The sequence below is a fragment of the Mastigoproctus giganteus genome, chromosome 8 (genome assembly GCF_048544385.1).
Source record: "Mastigoproctus giganteus isolate SK-2022 chromosome 8, ASM4854438v1, whole genome shotgun sequence".
In the NCBI taxonomy this organism is placed as follows: domain Eukaryota; kingdom Metazoa; phylum Arthropoda; class Arachnida; order Uropygi; family Thelyphonidae; genus Mastigoproctus; species Mastigoproctus giganteus.
In genome coordinates this window covers 90762490-90784683 of record NC_143582.1, presented here as the reverse complement: position 1 = coordinate 90784683, position 22194 = coordinate 90762490, and the positions used below count along the sequence as shown (strand labels likewise).

Sequence of the window (22194 nt, the reverse complement as noted above, 5' to 3'; positions counted from 1 at the left end):
TGGTTTGTAGCTGTGGAGGAGTCTGTATTTGTGGAGATCTCAGTTTTGATTCCAGAATTCGCATGCTAAAACTGATTTTTGCAGCGACTGCAAAACCAGTTTTAAAAAGTGGAAAAAATGTATCTTCCAATGGACTGCAACTTAAGTCTGTTCAAGACATCTCTGGACTTAGAATACTAAAGCCATGGTCCCATCCAGAAGTTTGTGGAGCAGTTGTTTTTGATGTTAACTGGTGGTGATAGTGAATATAGAAGCCAACCAACCAAGCTTGGTGTTTTCGAAGGCAGGGAAAGAAGGCAAATAGCAAAGAAGGTAAATTATGATTACGACTTGCAAAACCAGAAATAATTTAACGTAGAATGTGAGGTCAGGAGGATAAAGTGTGAGTGAGGGAAAGGAAATCGGACCTGGAAAAAAGTTGAGACGTACCTCTGAGCCACATTTTAGGGGTTTCTTCACCTCTCTCTCTAAATATTATACTCGCAGACTAAGGATCACTAAATATTAAAAAAAAAGGCTCTTGGAGGAGGTAATTTTTCGACAGACTTGAGACAAAAGAATGAGTCTCAAGAGAATGCCATGTGAAAAGAATGAGAAAAAGAATGTGGGTTCCTGAAAGACAAACTGTAAACAAGCTCGGAAATGAAGCTAGCGGTTCACAAGCCTCTATACTACGATAAGGATGTGGATTTGGCTGCTGTTGGTATACGTTTAAGATGCTGTGAATTAAAAGTAATTAAGGAAAGTGGATAATCATCCAAGGCTTTTAATATTGTTTTTGCCTTTTCTGCCTTTGCTGGAGGATAAAAAAAATATTAAGGAGTGCTCTAAAATTCTATTGAAATGAAATGACTGCGCAGGAATTCTTTCTTACAATTTCTCACGCTTATAGAGAAATTCTAAGAAAGAAATTTCAGTTTGTCGTTATTGTTCAGGACGTTACTCTAGTTATTTGCGATATTAGTTGAGAATTTCAAACTACAGTGTATTATTCACTGTTAGGTCAGTATTTATATATAAGCATATCATTTAGAAGAAATACAATGCGTAACTGGAAATGCTTCTGATGAACGTGTAACACAAGTGAAGAAGCCAAGAAGGTTTGTCAGAGGTCACAAGACTGAAAATAATTTAATTCTATTAAGGAAGTGCTTTTAATGGAACGTGAGAGATGTTTTAGTTAATCTGTATCTTAAAAAACACGTTTCTGGTGCATGGACTGGAACTAGGTATCTTTACAATCATTTAACCAAGGATACTACATTTACAACAAAAATATTGTTGGCTGTGTAACTGAATTACGATACAAAAAGCAGAGATGTAAATTGTTAAGATAGTTTGTCTATAACTAATCAGGATGGAGGTCCTGATAGCCAGTAGAGAACTACGTTAACTATTGGTTAATATATACTACAAGTTATCAATTTAAGGTTAATTTTCGTTACTACTATGTATTAGGAATTAAAATCGAAAATGAGGAGTGGTTCGAGAAAAATTATAAGAATGAATCGGAGCAAAAGGTAAAATATGAATCCAGAAGAATACAGCAGCATCTGTTCGTTAACTTCTGTCGCTGTCAGTCATATGCAGTTCAAAGTGTTTAAAGTTTATATATATGCAGTTCAAAGTAGTAAACATCTTGAGTAGAAAGCATCTTGAGTGGAAAAGGAAAGCGTTGAAAGGAATATATTGAATACTTTACGAACTGTACACAGAGAGAGAGACCCAATATATTTCCTTTCGACCAACTGTGTCACGGTGGACAAGAAGACAGTAGGTGACGCTGCAATCGCACGCATCACAAATTCAGTGAATTCTGTTTTCTCGAACGTGCACCAAACAAGCCCGGCACGTGTTTACCAACCACTCTCTAATTACGTACTCTTAACTGGCTGCCTTTCGTGAGCGGAAGGTTAAGGGTTGAGCGCCTCTGTAATATCGTGATATACAACCTCTACGCGCGCCGTGAGCCCCGCTGGTGACCGTCGGTAGATTCGCCGGTAATCGATTTTGCTTGCGGTGCTCGCACGAATAATTAAAGGTAACCGTATAAATTAGCCTAATGACGTCGCTAACAACGAGACGATTGCTGTAATTCCGCAAGGGCTTCCGCAGCGAGCAACTTCGCGTGATGCGAGACGTAGGGGCGTGGTCGACACTGTTCCACGCGAGTTCTAAGTACCCTTTCCTTTCCTGCCGACAGGTTCTTTTCCGGAAACAAGACTGTTCGAAGGAGAGAAATGCCGCTTGTGATGCGTCAAAACTGATTTTCGCTAATTTGGGGTTATGTACGGTGATGGACGCGGTTTGTGGTAAGTCACTGCACGAGCCAATGCTGGTCAAAGTAGAGCGGAAGGAAGAAAATTCCGGCGTAAGTGAAAGCGTGTCTACGTATAGGTGTGGGTGTGTGTGAGTAAGCTGGCGTTCTTCTCCAAGATCTGGGAGGAAATGTGTGCATTAAAAGACTCCATTGGTTGCATTTTCACACTTCCCAATTCATATTCTTGAGACGAGAATGACTCAAACAAATGCAATAAGCGGGAGTGGGACGTAACCTATTATTTTTCGCACGCTAACTAACGGAACCTTCAATCGGCTTTTTCTGTTTTAATTTTTAATTATCTTTAGCGTCTTTGTCACTGATTACGAAGAATCGGAGTTCACAATTTGACATCGCCTCCGTCACTGTCCTGTTAACGTTCCTAATCCGTAGCCATTGGAAATACCCAATCCGACATCATATTGTTTGTCAGCAGACAATCCATTTCTCTAATTCTGCGGAAAACGGATAATAATGCGTCGCCAGATGCTCCAAGTTATCCATTGAATCTACTCATGGTTTTAATTATTGGAGAAGATGACGAATGTGTGGTTATTTCCTTGGTTACTTCTTTCCAGAGTAATATTTTTTTCTCATCAGCTACCCAGACGATAAATCTTCTCAGAATAGTAACAGTAATAGCTATACAGGAAGCCAGAGGCTTTCGCTGCACTAGCCGAAAAAAAACCCGAGTAGATAAGAAAATACGAATTATTTGCTTTCCTCCTTACATAGATAACTATCCAGTTGACCTTTGAATGCCCAGCTCTGTAGCCCACATATTCGGAGTCTTTTCTCATTTGATCGCCCATATGCCGATCTCACCAAGGTCTTTGGACCCATTCAAAAAGCTTAATGTCTTTTTTCAGATGAGGTCTCCATACTTGAACACAGTATTCCAATGTGGTCTTACAATTGCCTTATACAGTGGAACTATGACCTCCATATCTCTATAAGATAATGTTCGATAAATCATTAATAGGACACCATGGGCTTTCCTGGCTGCCTGTTTACACTGATCAGAAAACTTCACATCTGCCCGTATTATAACTCCCAGATCCCTGTTTTTCCTCTACCGTTTTGAATTCAACCCCACCAATTGTATAACTTATTTTGTGATTGCTATTTCCAAACTGTAAGACTTCATATTTTGCTGCATTAAAACATACCACTTCTTGACCATTCTTGCAGCCTATTCAAGTCATCCTTCAGGATGACTTGAATAGGCTGCAAGAATGATCTGTACCAAAGATCTTGGTACAGATCATTAACTAATACTAGCCATTGAGTCAATTTTTCAATATAGATCAAAGAAGTTGCTCTTCTACTGGTGTATTCCAGTACAAACAGTGAGGCATAATCTCAAAACGCGGCACCAGAGTATTAAGGCCTTAAGAAAGCTTAGCAGATACAGTTTGGAACTGAAAAAAAAACACTCTTTTTGTGATAAAAAAATACAGAAATTACAATTTACTGCAGTTTCGTTTTGTGGGATAGTTTTTATTTATTTATTTTTTTTATTTGAAGCGTTTTCTTTTTTTTTTTACTCTTGAAACTTTTTTTCACTAATTTATTTCGAATTTATCATCATTATAGAAGTCTATTCATTATTCAAAGTTTTAAGGCAAACGTTCAGCGAATCCATTTAAAACTCCATTTTGACTCATATTTTTCCAATTTTTATTCCAAAAACGCTTCTTTCTCAGTTTGAGATATTTCAGTTGCCATAACTCAGTGTACACGTAGTCTCACTAAAATAATTTACAGATAACGTAGATCGTACTGAATGCACAAATTTCTCTCAGGTCCAGTTTCGTCACCAGTTCACAGTGATTAATTTTTGTTGGTGACAACAAAAATACATCCATCCGACAGCAAATACTCCTTTTCAGGGGGTGATTGAGTCAGCTGGTCTCAAAATGGGTGTAGTTTTTTTTTTATTCTTTGCTAATTTAGGTTTTTCATCCAGTAAAACAGCATATTCTTCAATATACGCAATTCACAGTCAAGATTGATTGCTTTACTTAAATCAAGTCTCCCCGCCAACTTGAAAAGTTTATAAGAATACAATAGCAGTGCATACTGCAACGAACACACTGAGTCATCCTGGCAAAAGGTTTTTATTAGCTTTCGCATGATAAGATATCCATGGATTTCTCTCTGAAGAACATAATCAGAAACTGGTATATTATTTATCTGTACGTCCTTCGTGATAGTATAGTTTGTTTCGTTTGTCACTCATTTGGAGATATCTGGGTTCGAGTCCCGCCAAAGACTGAAGGAATTCTTAAAGATCTCTTCAATTGGGAGTTAGGCACTCGAGCACAGGTGGAAGAAGTAGCCCCCCATGAGTTATTCGTGGTTTTTCAGCCAGCACAACATGTGGATCGGCCCATGAGGAAGGAGGCTTTGGAAATTTCTCCAGGCGTCGACAGAACCTAACCGAGATCTCTTTAAACGAGAAGCAGACAAAATAAAACTGTACTGACTGCTATCTAAACATAACATCAGCCAAAATGAGATTGGTTTGGCTGATAAGAAAGTCACTGGTGCACTGCCTGTGTTAAAGATTTTATGATTAATTCCAATTTTTACGATTAATTCTAATGGCCAATTAGAGAAAATCTACCGAATTAAGTGTTCTGTTCTGCTAACTGTAATTACATTAACTGCGGTTAATGCAGTTCAGTTAGCGAAGTCAATTAATTAATGTAGTGGGGTTTGACCTGTAATGCAGAGCAGTTGGTGGAATGGCGTCTAGCTTCTTATTTTTAAATTCCTAAATGATTCCAACAATGAACTGAAGTTACACTGCTTGAACTCAAGAGTTGATCCAGGTCATACCTCATATTAAACTAAAATTGTTAATAATTGAAAATTGTTAATAATTGAAAATTGTTAATAATTTTAGTTCTTTTTTGTATTTTAGCATAGTGGTCCAGATTCTTCCCACTCTGTTGCTCTTCCTTCTTAGAATCCTATTAATATTACAAAAAATTGATCCTCGCAAAAATATTCTTGTACAGTTTGATGTCCGTAAATTCACATTGACAAATATAAACATATAATACTGGAAACCTTATAGGTCTGTAAAAAATTAATTATCTCATCAAACATATATTGAGATAAAATTTTATTGTACACATCCAAAATCAAACTACAGTTATGCAAGACAAGACATCTCCCTTATTCTTGGGTTGCTTAAATTTCCAAGAAATACCCTGTAAGACCTGTTATCGGAATGATTGGTCTGAGAAGGTATACTTACCCCAACCAATGCCAAGATAAACATTGGCATTGGTTGGGGTTCGTATCCCGTCGAAGACGAGGAGACCTTATTGGCGTTTTTTCAAGAGGGACTAGTTGGCCAAGCTTGAGATGTAATGTTGTCCCACAAGCTATCCATAAAGTGCTCGAAATTTGCAACAAAACATAAACTAAGTTAGATTTCCCATCATGACGCATTTATGTACGTAGGGAAAACGCATCCTTTGTTTTGCTTCATGAATGCTAATTATAATTTGAATTTGTTATTGAATTCCATTTAATTAAAAAGCGTTTTCTTACAAAAAAAAAAAAAAACAGAAATTTTTTGTAAACAATATTTCAACAAGTGATTGTTCAAATATTGACACTTCAACAAGTGATTCTGGTTAAGATGAATATTTAAGAAGAAATCCACTCAACCGTCCAGTCTACTTAAACTTGAGTTTCTCCAACTAGATTGGAGAAACTTTGTTTGTATTATTATTATTTTTTTTTTTTTATCTCCCTTGAAAAGACGAGACTGCCCTTGGATAAAAGGGTGATGATTAAGAGGACAGAAAGTTCCAGGATGAAATACAGTGAAAATATGGTTCAATTTTAAGAAACTTGGAGAAATCTCAGCGTTATTGGTAATATTAACATGCAGTGTGTAGATAAAAACAGTTTTGTTAAGCGGTAATAGCAATGAAATTTCCAAAATGCTAGGTGTTTCTGTTGGCCTTGCCTACGGGCAAATACAGCCCTACCAAAGATGGCAAATGATTCACTGAATGCAAAAAATTCTCCGGGTAAACCAATCCAATTTCTTTATAGTAGTATCCGTTATGCCAACCTTTGTGACATTCACCGCCTGTCGATCGCAACCAAATTAATATTTCCACCCAGTTTTAACAATCAAATTATTGAGTCCCCGGATTGGAAGCAAACAAAAAACTCTTTATCTGCTGAACTAATGATAGTCTGTTTATCCCAGCCAGCGCATCCATTTTCCAAGTGGAACGACTGCTGCGACACTTTCTACATTATTCACTGTCTTTTCATTACTTAGCTAACGCCAACTCTCTGCTACCTTCCATCCTTCCATATTTTAGCTTCCATTTTTATTCGTTCGCCTTTAAGCTGTTAGCCAGCAATGAACAACATCGTTTACCTAGCAGTGATACATTTTTCATTCTAAATTCTTGCAAATTGAACTAAGTCACACTGCTCGATAAAAGACTCCCATCTTGTGTCAGCAGCCATTGCTATCGGGACTATGAAAGGTGTCGAGGAACGTTAATCTATAGCGTTGCAACTGTTAGGCGCTTATCCGGTTACCTGCGCTACCATTTCAGGAGCTGTCCGGAGCCGGAGGACTTGTCTCTAGTTAGAAGAGCTAATCCAATTTCCAGCGGCGATAACACGAACTTTAATTCCATTCCCTGAGGACCGGCGCGGAAGATAATTGATATATGACAATCCGAAGTGACGTCGAAAGACCCGAAAGACAAAGCGACACCGCTTCGAAGCTGAATAATTCATCAGCACCATTTGCTGTCGTCGGGGACTGCTGAATCAGAGGGGTGACTCCTTTCCTTCCCGCACTGATGCAGCCTCAGCCTTCAGCACTAGAGGTGGTGTCGCTCGAATCTTGCCTTAACTCCATTTGTCATCTTCGCTAATCCAACTTCTAAGAGATAAGAACTGCGGCGAATTTCTTGCCGAAGGAGTGTTTCTTTTTAATAAACAAAAACAAAATTAGCAGTTCTTATACATTTTTAATTGTAAAGACAATAATAAAATTTCTTTTTATTATTTTTTGTTGTTGTCACGTTTGTTTGTTTTTAAACTTCTTGGACTGCCAAAGAAAAAAAAAAAGAGATGATTTATAAAGTAAAATTTAGCAGTAGTGCATTTCTAACCAGACAATAAATAGTAAGGATTTTTATTATGTACTACAGCTACAAAAAAAAGTTTAATTTTATTACCGTATCTAGAAAATTAAGAAGATTAGAAAATAGCAAAACAATACACGATGTTTTGGGCTTCAATTATCTTACTTTCTTCAGGGAAGAAGTTTGGAGGACTGGGCATACCATACTATCTTCCAACAGAGACTGTTCGTACGATAACTTGATGAAGTCAGCTTTGAAAATTTCATTACACCAACCAACTCAAAAAAAGCTTATTCAATGTATACATAAATCACTGGAATATGAGTTTAAGTAGATAAGGGACAGGAGCAGTTATTGTGTACCTATCAAGTAATGCGCAAGTGAGCTTTAGTAATAAAATTTTGCACAATTTAGCCCCTTCAGAGGTCCTATTTGCGTGTAACTGTATTCCGTGTAAACAGAGCACGCGACCTTCGACTCGCCTGGCGAAACTATGCGACATCGCCATCGTTAACACACGCGAATGTAATAATTTGTTTTCCATTCACATGCGTGCTCGCAGTGCATTGGAATAAGGACGATGTAAGGTTTATGCGCACGTATATATACGGATTTGCTGCATTGAAGTAATTTATTCTTTATGCATGTTTCGAAAGCGTTTATTTAACTTTATTGCATATCGATGGTGCGGACATTTGCACTCTGTCGATTCTATGAAAATAATTCGCTAATAGCAGATACATTTTAAGAAGTAGTTGGTTTTGGAATTTTGGGTTGAACTATTGGTTTCTCTTTGTTTGCTTTTACAAAGAAAAAAAGAAAGAAACCGTTCAGCCTGAGTCTCCAAGACTTGTCATATAGTGTAGGACCATGAATCCACAAAGTTATTTTTGACCATGAATCCAAAAAGATATTTTTCCCTATCAAGTAATGCACTACAGGTTCAATTAACTTCTACAACATTTGCTGGATTACAAGAGTTGTTCATATCGAATGTCACTGTAAGAGTGCCACTAAACATATCTATTTTTAATTTTATTAATTTATGAAGAAATAAAATTATAAAAAAAAATATTTCGATTTCTGCCCAAAAGACAAAACCTTCATATTGTTGCGTTAATGTCATTCTTGGTAAAGGCCAATCAATGTAGAAGAGTCATCTATCGCGATATGGTGTTATGTCGTTTGGGTTGTTGTGATTGGTCATGAAGCCCAGGTGGTCAGAAACTACTACCATCTGGTTTCCATCCCTGCCATGTGAAGGCGGGACATTTCCGATAGAGGTATTTTTTTTTTTTTAAATTGAATCGCACTCCTCCGTATATGTCCTGCCTTGTTTCAAAATAAAAGACATTCATCGGGATTATTTTAAACAATTTCTGCTTTAAGATCAACAGGAATTGAGTTTTATAAGCGCCTCTGGGAGACTAAACACCTAATAAAAAGCTGGAATCTGCCACAAAATGATGCTGTATTAATGATTATTGTAAATTAAGTTTATATTTCTTTATTATAACAGCATAAATTTTCTGTCTTGCAAATAATTTAACTGGCTGAAATACCAGATACGGTTATTCGGTCTGTTAATTAAGTGCCTTCCCAAAATGAAAGAATTGCAGCATGTGTAGATTATGTGTGTTCACAGGCTGATTTTATGCAATGCTGCTGAAAAAGAATAACTCGTAGAAAAGCCCCTGACAATTTAAGGCAATTCAACCCTCTTCGAAAAAATAATGTCGCACTTCCATCGCCAGGGATCAGCTAACTATAGCCCCGATTGAAGAGGCCCTTATCCTGCAATCTACGAGGAGGCTAGAACCCAGACCTAATGAGTGACAAGTGGTGAATACTGTACTGTCACAAAGGGCAGGAACATCAAATGAGCACTTACTTAAAATGCAGGCACATCAATCAGAATAACGTAATTAACTGTGGAGTGTAATCCGATTCCAGCTGCATTATTGTGTATAATGTTTATATTTTATAGGCCGAAGCATTTAAAACTTCTACCTTCATTCATTCTACCTTCCTTTTTTTATAAATTGGAATTATATGAGCGTGCTTTTGTAATATTTACAAAATTATATTTTGTAAATATTACAAAACAGAATATTTACAGAATATTTGAAAAAAACAATGCACTTTTAAGTCTTCCTCTCATCGTCATTTAATGGTATAAAGATGCGAGAGTGCAGTAGTACATGCGTTTCAGTTGGCTGTGATTCTCCGGTCGGTTTGCAATTTGCTGGACGAAAATGCTCGAGTTTGCAGGGGGGGGAAATCCATGTAAATCTCGCTTGAGACCGATTAACTGAGCTACGTTATGAAAAATTCCCATAAAAATTCGAGTCGTTGACGGGATTTGAACTCAGACCTCTCCCACCCTGTGTGGGAGGACGGTAATTACATCAATTGTGCTACGTGAGATCCGTGGTTCAAGCGCGCTTGATTGCTAAATACGATAATTTTAATTGTCAAAATGATTAGTTGTGCAATCCTCTAACATCTTTGATTGTGCTGGAGGATGAAATAGGATAATTCAATATGGCTGGGAGGACTGGACTATAGTATAAAGTGAAATAACTATTGCAGGTTATTTATGACAAATTCATGTCTCAGATGGTGGCAAAAATACGGATATTGTCTAGATAAGCTACAGTTTTTTTTTTTTTTTTTGAGTACCACAGTGCACAGAATACAAGGAAAAATGAAAGAATAAATATATACAAAATCATGTAGCACTTACATGAGTTCCAGAAAATCTGTACGTTGAACCCTAGTATGAAGTCAATGTATAAAGTTTGAAGAGACTACTTTCACTTGTTATCTTTTTATAGGTACAATCCTAAGAAATTCGGATCATAAAGATGGAAAACTTATTAAACTTCCACATAATATTGCTAATTCAGTGTATTTCTGAATTAGCAAATATATATCCCCTGATAGGAGCAATCAGGGGATATTTTTAGGGGGAATTTCATGTGTTGTTGAGGCGGATCCCAGGGTTTCTCCCATCAGCCACCGTTGTACATCTTGTGTAGAAGCTTAAGCCAAAACTGGCCATTTTTATTTAGTGTGTTGGATGTGTAAGTGTAGTGATATGGTGTGTTGTTATGTTTTCGGCCCGTACCTGGCTCTTAGCAGATGGGATGTAGCAACACGTGGTCATTACGTCCCACCCCATTCCCGCCACGTGGAAGCGGCCAGGATCTACTATCACCTGCTGGACTAATCTAGGGCAAAAGACCCGAGAGAGCCCAAATTAGGATGAAATGAAAAGGCTATAGAAGGAGAAGTTTGGGAGCTGGAGAGGTAGGAAAGAATAGAAGAGAGGAGGATCAAACAGAGGAATCCTCCAATAGTTAGAAGAAATAAAGCAAGACTAAAGGAGATAGATGTGGAGAAGTGGACTGACTTCTCATGCTATGGAAATAATCCCAAGGAGGATTCCATCCTAGAAGCTAGGATCAGCAAGATTTCTTGAGATATAATTATGTCTAATCTCTTGTATACATTGCTCCAGGAATTTCCTCGGAGAAACAAGTTTTTTATTTATTTTGTTTTATTTATTTATTATTATTATTTTTTTACCCCAATCACGCTATAAACATGTTCCGCGTCTTCAGAAGAGCACCAGGAATTTACACTATATACAGGAACACATTCAATGTTCAGCAGGGTATATTTGATTATAATGAGTATCCAAGCATCATCAATTCCTGATAAAATTATCTCAAATTAGCAAGTTTAAGCTCCTCTCTTCTTTTAAAAGCACATGAGGCAAAGGTGTTCAGTGCTATAAATGTTGCTTGAGATCGGATAAGTCCAGGTTTATTTCCCATTGTGAAGCTGAAACGAGCTGCAGGTCACACCTGTAGTCTTGATAATATTGACAATCGAAAATAATGTGGTCAACATTCTCTTCCTGTCCACAGAGACAAAGCAGGGTAGGAGACAGTCCTAATTTGAATAATTTGCTATTAATACTCCCGTGGCCGGTGAGTAAAAATGTACCATGCAAGCCGGGTGCAAACCACAAAGGTTCTCTCTCTCTCTCTTCCTGAACTCCTTCACCGATGGTAAAAACTCTCTGGTCACGGCGCCAAGTTCCGAAGCTGACCAGTCTCTTTGCCATTTATCTACATAAATGGAACGAAGCCTTCTTCTCTCAGATGTTAAAGAAGCATCTAGGTCAAGTTGCACATCATCCAAAGTAACAGGTATTGATTTCTTCAGGTAATAAATCATATATCTGTATTGTATTTCATAGTTTAGAGGTAATTTTCCCAATAACACCCGCAAAGCCACAGTAGAAGTGGTTCTCATGGATGAGAGCAATCAGATAGGAGCTTTTCATGGATAGGATTCATCAGATAGGAGCTTTTCATGGATGGATAGGAGCAATCGGATTTACCGCCAGTATTTATTTATTCACCAAGAATTATGCGCATGTTACTTTTCAAGAATATTGTCCATTATATTTAATGGAGTTTAATGGGTAATACTGCTTATCCTGATTCTCATTTATTTTCTTTTTATTTGTCAAAATGTGCTTTTAAGAATGAATCAAGATAATGTGATTTTAATTTTTTATTAAACGAGAAATCCAACTAATCATCGATTTCAGTGGTATTCTCATTTCCCATTTAAGTGTCAAAGAAACAGGGAAATGGCAAGTGTCACCACTTGTCATTCAAGATTTCGCTTTACAATTATAATCACTAATAATTAAATTATTAATTAAATTGGCTTTATAAAGCTCTTCGTCTACGGTGGAATCGAAAGCAGAATTTTCAGCGTGAGTGGACTGTGTCGAAGCCACTACACCGTCATATAAAATGTGTTTGTACTATTATTAAAACCCCTTATAGTTTCGCTTAATTCGATTACAAGTCATTTGTAATTCAATACATCAAGTAAACGTTGAAAAATGTTATATTCTTCTATATTCATACTCCGGGATGACTATATAATGTCAGAGAAGTTCACAAGACAGAGAAAGCACCTAAGAACATCATCGCATTTAGCAGTCTTCAACGATGGTTAACTCAAACTCGCGCGCACAAATCTACTCTTGCGAAGACTCTCTGCTGAAATAAGTATTCCCAAGTCTCTGCCGATGATAAAATCGGCTTTCAGTATAACTACTCACTGGGGCACCAAATACGTGTGGTTTCTAAATTTTTAACTTAAAAATTGAAGTAATGATGGGCTACTACTAAATTAGACTTTTCCAGCCGCAAATTCAAATTGAATCCGACACCTCCATGTCTTTGAGGAATATCAAAATAACGCTGGCAGTTTTATTTCAAAATTTTAATTGATAAATTTTATTAATTAGTAGAAACATTTAAAAATAACTACAGTTAGATTACAACCACCCTCTGATCATACATTCGGAATACATCTGTAAGTGAATTTATAAGAAAGAATACTTTTATTTTATGTATTTGTAGAGATTATTCTCAATTCCGCCTACAAAACAAAGCAAACAAGAATATGGTAGATTAAAATTACCTCTTTCATCAATTAAAGAAAACTATAAACATGCAGAAAACCACAAAATGAAAGAATTTGAAAATAAAATTAGCTAAATCCACTTAGTAATTCACCACCGGCACTCAACTTTCTGCTATCTATGGCCTTATCATCTTCACAAAATGGCCTCAATGGCCGCGTGGACTTGCAACAGTTACTGAAGTTTTTTAAGCAGTTTATTCGGATTTTTTTCAACGATTTTTCAACACACACAATTTACAGAAACCGTATAATTCAACCAATCCAACTCAACCTTCTTCAACACTCGGAATCTGCTAACACTCTTCTCAACCCGGATACGAATCAACAGCAATCATGCTGTCAGTTGTACGTCGATTCTGTTTGAAGATGAACACAACAGAATACCAGGATAAAAGTTTTATGATGAAACTTTCATAACATTGCTACGAATTGACTACGCCCATCAATCCGGAATGAGCGGATTCAAACACTCCAGTTCTATATTTAATAAATCCAGTACGATCACTTCTAAGCTCACCGGTACCATTAATAATTAAATTTTATCATGCAATATATGTAACAGTACTTATCTTTGGATCGATAGTAAGATAATTATAAACAGTAATGGATAATAAGCTTCCCTTATTACATATAACACTAGGTCTGTATAAATCATTAAAAATATATGGAAAGTGGGTATAATTTTATCGATGTAACTGCATTTTTAATTTTATACCGGAAGGGCTAATTAAAACTCCCTCGTATCAGCAGATAAGCTCTACTCAAAAGTATCACCACGGATATCATCACTCCCCCTCCCCTAAAGTAAGATTACGAACATTCTTTTACTCTCCTAAACACAGTAATTTGACATACTTAATGCATACTCGTTGCAAATGGTGGAGAAAAAGAAATAATTGATCTCATTATGTAAAAAGATTAGCAAAGGCGAAACAGAATTAGGCATATTAAGCCTTATTAAGAGAAATATAAATGATGATGGAAAAATCATCAACATTATCTTTTATAAGCAAGCTTATGTGAGCCACTGTCATTCGGTTAATGTCTCGATACATTCTTCACATTTTTAGAGAATTCAGAACGAAGATTGTTAACATCGTGCTAAATAAATGGCTGATAAGGAAATAAAAAAGAAAAGAAAACCTAAAACGACTTATCAAGACCCTTAATCACAACTCCACAAGACCTAACGTATGAATAAATCATTACAACCAAATTCTGTCCATTTCCTTATTTTAGTCGAGCTCATTTCCTAAAACCTCTCCTATCCGAGCTCCCTCTATTCCTGTGTCTAGCAGCTATCATCAGCGGTAATAAAGAGAAATTGTCGGCGTTTTTCAAAACTGCTAACCACTTGCAAATTCTCCAAGGCACCGTAACAACTCATTAAAAATCGTGCATCAGTTTTTTAATAAATAAATAAGCTTCTATTTTCCCCCGCTCTCTTTCCCCGTTCAAAAAATCTCCCGTGAAACATTATCCTAATAGAGTTGGACATTAAATCACTACCGTAAATATACCTCACTGGCAACACCAGGAGAAGTCGTAATCAAGGAAATGTCCTTCGGAACCAACATCGCTCTTTTCTAATTGAAAATTCACTCTGCGGTCATTTATTCTCGAATCTGTGTCAAACAAACCACTTTTTGGGGCAATAAACGAATTCATTTCAACAACCACGCCTACCCTTGACAGTCGTCCAATAACGGGCTAGCGTCTTTTGGTGTCAGTGCTGAGAACTCCGCCTTCGATAACTAACTGGTGTTGTGATGGTGTACAGATACAGTTTGCCTTGGGCTCTAGAAGAGGAACCTCATGTGAAACTGCTGTCGCCGCTCAAGATGAAATGTTAATTGTGTTTTCTTCTCTCTACGTCTTAAGAGGATAAAGTTCATAAAATCTAGCCGGAGAGGTAGGAGAAACCTTATGTTTTTAACTAAAATTTTACGATATCTCAGTCTTCATATAAACACCGCTTACTTATATATTTCTTTATAATTTTTGTCTTTTGCAATCTCTTTTTTAATGGTTATTAAGCTAATGTATCTCATTTGGGTTTTCAAAGAATAATATATTTCGTTGGTAACAGTTAGTCAGAAATCTTTTATTATCCTTTTCTTCGTTTTTGTGGTGACTTCTTTGTATTTCATAAAAAAAACGTTTTTAAGTAAAATTCAGAAAGAACCGTAGGGCTTTTCCCCCCCTAGAGTATATCGTTACACTATGAGAAGTTCGTTCCTCGAGATTAAGAATAATATTGTAGTTTAAAATATAATTAATATGAGAAACAATGTCTAAGCTAATTCGACTACTCCAGTAACTTATATAGTTTATTACATAATTTTCTGTATTTAAGAAATACTTTTTTTTACTATGTGTGGTTTGAGATGAGAATAGATCAAGGAGGTTGTAACTGTACGGAGTTAGATATCAGAACAGAGAAACAGGAAATCAAATGCTTACTAATCAGTACGGCATAAGATGCTCTGAAGTTTAAGGTACTTACAGTTCATGGTTTACATTTCAAGGTATTCAAAGGAAAAGACAAATTAGACTTTTCACGATTGGTTTCATTTTATCGCACGAGAGCAACGTTCATAATTCTCATCAGCATCTCGTCTCGTTCTTTCTGCAGTCTGCACTTTTTGTTTCCTCTGCCTCCCATCAACATCCCTCCAGTTTTTCACGTCTTCTTTTCTTGGTTTCATTAACATAATTATTTAAGCTCTTTTATTTTATGCGGTTTTATAATTTTCTGAAAAATTGCAAAATTTTCACCGTGATGAATCATTTTGACTGACAATTAAATCATCATGGCAATGATAAACTTATTAAATAAACGGACATTTAATAGCAACGTATGATAACGTATCGATAAATGCAGGTTATATATCTGGTGTGGTTGGAATTGCTACATTATTTACCAATTTAATACAATCAGCAGGTGAGCTTCTTCGGAGAGCAGAGGAGTAATGCTGGGTTGCGACATTTACAGGGAAATGCACAGTAAGCTTTCATCTGCATTGTTCAACTAATTTAAAGAAAGAATAAAATTAATTCACTTAATTAATAAAGTCGTTATCTGATTTTTAACTCAAAGTGAAATAATGTAACCGCCAGTAGTCGTTATTAAATTTGAATTACATAGAAATAAGCTTTAATAAATTCAGACTGAAACAACGCCATTCCAACTCTACAAGACAACTCCCATTTTAGGATCTCTGCTGGAAATTTTTAAAAATTATGTTGATTATTAACTAGCGGAGAACAATGATGTCTTGTGCAGAAAACAGACCGAAATAAGATCAGCGGTAGAAATTTTAGGTAAAATTTTATTTATTATTTTAAGATTATCGTCAAGGGTATTAAAAGAACCATGACAATTATTTTTGTGCTGTGTTTAAGTTGAAGGAAGAATATTAGTGCGGTTTAAACATAAAATTTAACACGAAAACTAACTCTTTATGATTTCTCGTTTCACAGATGATTAGAAACTTAACCTGCCAGTGAATATAAGAGTATGACAATTTAATCAAAAGTAAATTTGAAATTAACTGTTCCGTTACTTCAGCTATTTGCATTTGTTAAGATGTTCCACTTCTAGTACGATTTTATTATTAAAATTTTGTGATTAATTTAAGTTCCATTGTGACTGTTATTATGATCACGTCGGTATAATGACATTTACTAACAACCCATGGTTGTTAAAAAAAAAGCTAACAACTTGTTGACAACATTCATATATCGGAACGACGGGGATTACAGTACGATGAGACAGAAAAAGATGTACCCAACACCTTTATATATATATATATATATATATATATATATATATATATATATATATATATATATATATATATATATATATATATATATATATTGCTTTCTTTCATGTGACAGAAATTCCTTCTCTATAATTCCCCAATCGAATCTTAAAATTCTATAAAAGAAGCAGGATTTGTTTCAGTGTAAATTTTCACATGGACGATTTTTTATTGTTCCAGGTATGGTTCATCCAGAGTGGTAATTCTCTAACTTCTATCTGCAGCTGAAGTGGGTTATGTCGCCAGAAAGCTGGCTGAATTTCTCTTATATTATAAGGAATCCGGAAATCTTTTGAGTAGCATCTCCACTATCGTCTTAGTACATTAATTAATTAAACAGAAAGACATTTTTTAAAATAATGATACTAGTATTCAGGGAAATGGCATTTTCTGAATACTATTGTCCTTCTACAAATACATAGATTTCTATAAATACATTTTTGAGATCTCATATATCTCAAGGAGTGAGCAACCATACATGCGACAATTTCTTTCATGTTTAGAAAACTGTTATTTGCAAAAACTGTTCGTTATTCTGAAGACAAGCTCAGACAGATCTGTATGATGCGATATCATGAGGTTTCGATGTGCTTAAGAGTGTGCTATAGTACCTTCAAGCTATACACATCTAAGTGATTAATTTTGGTATTTTAATAAATTAGTTACAGAATACAAATTCATTTAAATTCTGTTCAAAGTGCAGGACAGTGTTGTCTAACATAGGAAAGTGATGATAACCCCTTTAAGTATTTTAATCACATTAAAAGTGATTTTTATTATGAGCAGATTAAAGCGAGGGCTCTTTAGAAGACATCATGACAACTAAATTCTTATAATTGAATAGAGAGAGAAAGACTGAAAGAAGCAGAATATTTACATTTACTTGTAATTTAAAATAATTCTAAGCTTTTCAACTAAATAGATTGAGACTTTATGACCATGAGGTATTTACATTTGGGAGAAGTGGGGAGGGATGATGCAGGTAGAAAATAAATTCCATTCACGTCTGGTATAGATAATTAGCACAATATTATTTAACTGGTCTAAGTAGTTGGTTTAGTTGCCAGATCAATTAAATTTTGATAATAACTGGGACAATTTAAACATAACAGTGTTTAGATTTTTTGTCACAGGTCATCTATTTTCTGTAAGAAATCAGAATATTATTTAAAATATTCCTATATCTTCTCTAATATGAGTATCCTCTTCACGTTTGCTTATTAGGCATATATGTGATTCGTACGTGATGACAGGTAGTGTGATGTAGTATGCGCGAAATACCGGCAATAACGCATGTTACATAAAAAAGAATTGCAGAGATGAAGGTGAATAATCTATCATAAGCTTTATGAAGAGGGTACTCATATCAGAGAAGATATAGGATATTTTAAATAATATCCTGATTCTAATCTTTTCAGATGAAGACAAATGCAACAGAAGAAAATTTCTTTAGATAAAGTTATTTATTAACTTACCTCTCCCCCCTTCCTGGCGGATAACCTTATCAAATATTTTTTACCTTTTAGGAATCTGTTCTCTCCCTCACACATACATTTTTCTGAGAAGTTAAGTGATGCCTTTCTTTACTGTTGTTTTGTGCATCATTGTCTGTGAAATGTTTTTGCATTCAGAGTACGGTTTATCTGTTGGCCAGAGAAAATCATGGTACCTAGGAGAAAAACTATTAGACAACTTGAAATTGACTGCTTGTGGGAAGTGACAAAATGAAAAGTAAAATTTCACAAGGACATCAGTCGAACAAGAATCTAACCACCCCCTATAGCAGATATGCACTCGTTCAATCAGTCACGGAGTCCCTATATAGTTCTATTAAGAATATGGTTTTCAGTTTAGAGCTTCGCAGACAGTATCGTAATCACTGAATTCGATAACCACAAATGTCCAAAGACCAATATCATTTAAACGCAAATGACATTTATTTGAATTAACATAAACATTATGTTTGAAGTAAACATTAAATTAAATTAAAACAGATTAAATATGATGATGAGGAAAGAAGGAAGTCAGCGCACCAGGAAAGAAATAAGCCAGAGATTGGAAGAGGGGAGAAAAAGAAACGAGGTTGCAATCTTGTATCACTCAAAAAGTAGTCCCTTGGCTCTTTCTTCATATTTTCACGAAACCATCTGAAAAATTTTATATCTATAAAACTTTCCATCAACTGGGTGTAGAACCAAAAAAAAAAGACAAACTGTTGTTTTCCTTTTTGTTCTTGAGCTAAAATAATTAGGATTATGAGGTGTTAATATATTATGCCTGCAAATTGCATGCAACCAATGTCCGTGCAACCCTCTCTGGAGATCCAATAACTTTGCCACAGCGTGAATAAAATCCATCAAAATGCTCCGCGTCTTGACGATATTTGAAACTGGGCGGTTTCTTCACAATATGGAAGGACGACGATCGCTACCCGCGAAGGTACCATCAACATACTTGCATATTAAAAAGAGCATAATCTATAGGAAATGGAACCTTACTTTGTTATAGCTCACACGTTTTATAGACGACTCTATACAAGATACAGTTTCGCTATCGTTTTAAACTACCTACTGAGACTACCATGTGCCTATACCTACACTTAATTCAGGGACTAATAGGTGCTATTAAGGTACAGAAGAAGTACGACAGTTTAATGATGATTTTAATAAATTTAAATTTCCGTTTATTCTTGGATGAGTGAGAGGAGTTTAAAACTATACACTGTAAGAACATCATTGCATTTTGTGGTTTCAAACACGAGGCGTGCTAAACTCTGTACTTGCCTACTGATCATTCGGCTAAAAATATTTCCTATTAAACTAAATAACTAATAATTTAAATAATTTCCAACAGATCGAACTACATAAAAGCTTTCGCTTAGAAACTGACGTAGAAGAATGCAATTTCTAATTAAGTTGTCATTCTTTAGACAAAAAGGTTATCTTTAAGGAATTATTTGTTTAAATTCACCATTTGCAAAATTCCTTATGTGAAGATATAATTAAAATGAAAATTTTTATCTCTACTCACTTTTCCAAGCCTAGAGATTACATTCATAACACGAATACCAGAAGGTGATAAACCTGTCACGTCAAGTGTTAAACCAAAAATGAGAGGAAAATACTTCTAAACGAATTCATGTCATCAGATTGTATTAAATTAAAATTGTATGGACGATATTTCTTCCTCTTTTCGTTCTTTTGTTACTGTCTGATGCGTATAATATTATTTTTTTCCGATTTTATCTTTGTCACCAAGAGTTTTTCCAACGATCCTGTTCTGTTCCAGGAAGCTTTATCGTGTCAGTTGAAGAACCATGAAACAGAAAAATAAAATTTGAAGTACTTTCCGAAATTATGACAACGCTCGTCAGGCATCCTTTTTAAATATTTTTATATGTCAATAAATTTTGTACTACTGTTAAATTTTTAGTGCATTGGTACTTCGAAAAAATATGGACAGTACGCCCGATCAATTTTAATAGTACAGTGATTCTGACAGGTTGATTCTCTCTCTCTGGAATACAAACTACCGATGTGATTTGAGCTCTAGCGAATGGAAATAATTCAAACTTTTATTTCATATATATATTTTTCTTAACTATCCATCTTAATTACTGATTAGACTTCTATTCTTGACTCCAATCAAGTCGAATAAAATTTAGAAAAGCAATGGAATTAGAGAAAAAACCCATTCTGCACATCTTTTAAAAATAACGAAAGAAAAAAAGATACCGGGGGTGACCCTCCACGATCCCCACTGGCATGAAACAAAAAAAAAAAAAAAAAAAAACATTGAGAAGCGTTTGATGATGAGAAACTAAGGATTTAAGCTCTCATCTTCAGCCGATACCCTAAGATTTTACAATTCTTTGGAATTTAAAAACACCACACCAGTACACTGGTTTTGAGTATTTTTACTTGAAATGTAACAAGACCTTAATAAATAATTAGTATTATCGGAAATTCAATTTCAAAATTGACTCCATATTAATATATCGAGTAAAATTCAGCATATTAGTTTTTCCAATATTAACATCAATATTTCATTCGAGTTTGTATTAACTGGTCTCGTCCGGATGCGGGAAGGTCTTCACCTTGAGTTATTTCGGGGTTTGTTAATCTCTGAAAACAGTGAAACTGACCTGAACACACGTGGCTACATGTCCATACAGAGAGGCGTGGAATGCAAGAGGAAACTAAGCATCTAACGTATTCAAATTCTTATTATTATCATTTTAAAATCGCGCATACCATCTCTATATTCAAGATAAAATATGTTTTAAGTTAGTTGCAATAAAACAAATTTTATCCTGACGGTAGTGTGGATAAAATTTGTTTCGTGATATAAGCAATTTTAAAACAATAATATTATTTTAAAAATTAAAATAAAAACAGAATATTCACACAATTCTGCTTAAACTTAGCCAGAGTAACTGCCTCCACCTCGTTGGGAACGCAACCCGCTGCTTAGAGGTGAACTTCATGATATTCAATCTTCTGTTATTACCAGAGATTTTATATTTACCCCTCTGGGTGTTGTCTCACCTATTAGAGAGAACAATCCTTCATCATTTATTTTAATTAACCCTTTCAGCACTTTACATATCTTAATCAGATCTCCCCTTAGTTGTCTGGTTGTCAAACTTTGAGGTCCACTCACCATCTTCGCCTTTCTTCATATATGCATCGATTTACATTCATCACCAAGTTGGTCGTCTTTCTTTGAATCCTCTCCAGAAATTCTATGTATTTTTTAAGTGCGATCTTTTATCCAGAGAGGGAGAGACAACGGCCTCAAAAATTAGTTAAATGACCACGGGTTTTTTGTGGGGGGCTCTTCTCTACAAGATCAAGATCTGGAGACAACGCAGACAGCACAAATCAACATAACTTTCGTTCCCTAAAAAGTGAGCGGTGTAGCATTATGGCCTATTTAAATAAAGTTTGCAAAAACATTTACGAAAATAATGTAGGATTTGAGAATCTCATTCCGATATCTACGACTCGTTAAGACAGACAGGAGATATGAACAACCATTGATGGCTGCCCACTCCTTTTAACTGCAGCCATTGATATTTGCCCCTCTTCACAGTATTACGGCTATATAGCAACTTCAAAGCTTTCTACAGAGATGTTCCATCTAGATTCTGAGTCAGCTGATTTTATTTTGCTTGATCTGTTAGGAACACCTAGTTCAATCCGTTACCATCCGAATTTAGGTGATCTTATCATTATTCTAGCTCATTATCCAGTTCAAAGATATCCTTTTCTTTTGCGCTGGGCTTAAAGGAATGCAGGCTGCGGGTCGCCTTGCAGGCGACCCGCAGCCTGCATTCCTTTTTCGCCTGCATTTCTATTTCGAATTCTCCTATACACGTTTTGCC

The 22194-nt window shown here is 35.5% G+C and overlaps 1 protein-coding gene across 1 annotated transcript in view; it reads left to right on the top strand.

Annotated features, from left to right (window-relative positions):
• Window positions 1-14780: 14780 nt before the first annotated feature.
• The window catches only part of LOC150081713 (uncharacterized), a 157957-nt gene continuing 150543 nt past the window's right edge, over window positions 14781-22194 (top strand). The window contains exon 1 of the mRNA XM_090380293.1: window positions 14781-14893. The gene's annotated coding sequence lies outside the window, so the exon portion shown is untranslated. The remainder of the gene's footprint in view (window positions 14894-22194) is intronic.